Source organism: Lolium perenne, chromosome 6 (assembly GCF_019359855.2).
Source record: "Lolium perenne isolate Kyuss_39 chromosome 6, Kyuss_2.0, whole genome shotgun sequence".
NCBI lineage: Eukaryota > Viridiplantae > Streptophyta > Magnoliopsida > Poales > Poaceae > Lolium > Lolium perenne.
The window spans coordinates 259794334-259797464 of NC_067249.2; positions in this window are offsets into that span (position 1 = coordinate 259794334).

Genomic DNA, 3131 nt, shown 5'->3' on the forward strand with positions numbered 1-3131 from the left:
CCTTGACCATATACATCTTTCGTCTCCCTATGTCGTCGTGGCGAACGAGCAGATGCCATGAGATGGCTTAAGTTGGGGCCGAATGGGCGCAAGAGGATTCGGGGGAGGGTTTGTGATTAGATGGGATGAACTTCCGGATGCTTTCCTCAAGAACTTAGCCAAAGACAAGGATACAAGAAGAAACACACAAGGAAGAACTCTGCTCTAGATCACGATATTCATTGATCTCAACATGAGTACAGGTTTCTGGATACAAGGTTCTCCTAGAGACTGATTCTTTTAGATACGGGTGTGCCCCCTCTCCTTATATAGGGGAGAGGGTGGCTTACAGAGCAAGAAACCCTAATGGCATCTTTGACTGGACAAACTACTTTACAAAGCTACTTTAATCATGGATGATGTCGGGGTCTTCTTTAATCAGGGAAGCTGACGTCCTCCGGCTTCTTTCAGCATCATCCCTCTCTTTGGCGCCAGAGCTTCGATTAAAGCCACTTTGCTTAGCTCATCCTTGTCCTCTAGCTCTGAAGAGAATCTTTGACCAGTCTTGCCGACATGCTCTTCTTACCGGTAGCCCGGTGTCTTCTTCATCCGGTTCCGGTATACCCCTCTTGGGGATACCGGCCTGACTTTACTTAACCAAACTCTTATCTCTGTGCTCCGGTATAAACATTAAACCGGTATCTTGATGGTTCAAACCATCCGGTTTGGCATGCCTTTGGCATACCGGGGGTTATCCCCCCAACACCCTACCACATGCCGATAGAGTCTTTTACTGATACGACATGGATGAGCATTTGAGAGCACTTCTTTCGATAAAGCGCGCTTTATTACTTAAAATATTTAAGCATTACACTTGGTCTATACATAACTAGAATCCCTAAACCCTAACACACAACCATGCAAATCTAGACTAACAAAAAGTAAAATAAAATGCGCAATGCAAGTTATCGTAATAGAGACTGCATGTGCGCCTAAGATGATGGAGGATCAACCCTATGACTACGCTACCGTCTCCGTGTCCTCCCACTGTGTAGACACTTCTATAAATAGGTCGCGATACTCCACACGCCATGGTGACGGCTTTGAACGGAGCACAATTGTGCACCGGTAGGTAACATTCATTAGATAAAAAAATCGATCATTAAAAATCTTGTCATTTTTATATAGCCATAGAGACCAAATAATGGTAAGTGCTCCCAACCTAATAACGATTTGAAACATATGATCCATATCGTTTAGCTGGTTGAGCAACCATATATTAGCAACAATTTGTGATGGGTACACGTTAAAACCTACTGTAAGGATAAGTGTTTGATAGTCATAACATACACACTTTACGCTTCCATGTCAGTTGCAAAAATCATCTTTCTTTCATCAATTTTAATTAGACTGCCCAACAGCTCTTCTTAGGCACGACAGTAATTCTTTTCGAGCACTAGTGAGATTCTTTGATTCCACTCCATCAAGCCACATACTCAACATGGTTAGCCAACGATCTTATCTCTCCAAAGGAAAACTATTATACCAAATACACCCTATGTTTTCAGTTTTTGCAATTTATTTTGTCTATTTTGCAAGCTCTAACAAATAAATCGTTTGTTCCCTGCGGTCGAACTGCGCTAATATTATTTGAAATAATTCAGCTCATCCGCATTATTTTCAGCAGGTTTCAGATTTATTGGCCTATAGTCACCCTTTTTACAATAATAGTTTCTATGTCTGCTTGGTATCATGTACTCCTTCCTTGTCAAAAAGGTAGTGCATATAAGATTTTTCAAAATTCGAACGATGTTAAGTTTGACCAAGCAAACATCTAGAATATCTTGTGTATAGCATATGAAAATATATATCATGGTGACATGAAGGAGCATTGGAGATTAAAAAAATCGATAAAGGATGTTTTATTATTTTAGAGGTTTAAGCATTACACATGGCATCTGCTTGACTATGATACGCTCGGCCGTTCAAATCCAGACCAACAAAAATAAAATAAAATAAAAGGGAGAATGCTAGTTACACTCATAGAGACTACATAGGCACCTAAGGCGATGAAGGGCCAATTCGAAGATCACGCTGCCATCCATGTTGGATAAAAATATACCCCAACGTGTCCTTCAACCGTGTAGGTACCTTCATAAACAGGTCGTGATACTCCACACTTCGTAGAGACGACCATGAACGCAATAAATCTTTGTACTGATAGATAACATGTATGCGAGGAAAAAATAGTTAAAAACCTTGTCATTTTTCTTCACAGCCATAATGACCAATTAACGACACACACGCTCACCTTAATAAGTATTTCAAATCTGTGACCCACCCTGTTTAGCTGTTGCCAAATATATTAGCAACACTTATTGGTGGGTATAAGGTAGAACCTACTTTGATGACTCACCGTATGGATCTAGCGAATTTACACTGAAAGAATAAGTGTTTATTAGCCTCACGATGATGATAGAATACACACTTTGTACCTCCGTGCCAATTTACAAGGATTTCATTGGTGAGTATTACCCCATACGAAGATATCATTCAATAACCTTAGTCTTTAGTGGAATATTTGTTTTGCAATTTTAATTATTATTATCGACTAACACCTCTCGCTGAATTAATGGAGTCCACTAAAATCTACCATTCTCATGTACATTTCATCAAAATTTGTCAGTCCCTTGCGTCAAATGGAAGAAGCCAAACACTCCAACAAAGCACTCCATGATACAAGCCTAGACAACCTAGATATCTTTTGAACATCACATTTGGTGGGGAAGACTTCAACACCATAGCGATGGCGTGTCCATTGTGAAGAATCATGTTGTACATAGCCAAATATTATTCTCGGAGTGTAGCGTTATACTCAACCACTTATACTCCCACAACCTAATCTTTGAGCCATCTTTGATTGTAAATGAACCATATGGGAAGAAGTCTTTCTTCAAGGTCAATACAAAAGTGCGAGTCCCCAGGTTTGTAATAAATTTACGACAACGCAGATGAGTGTATATATTTCCTTTTAAAGTTAAACGATGTTAAGTTTAACTAAGTATGCAGAAAAAGTTATCGACATCTAAAATATCTAAAGTATACCGTATGAAAATATACACCACGGTGAATCTAACGGTAGTGATTCTGTA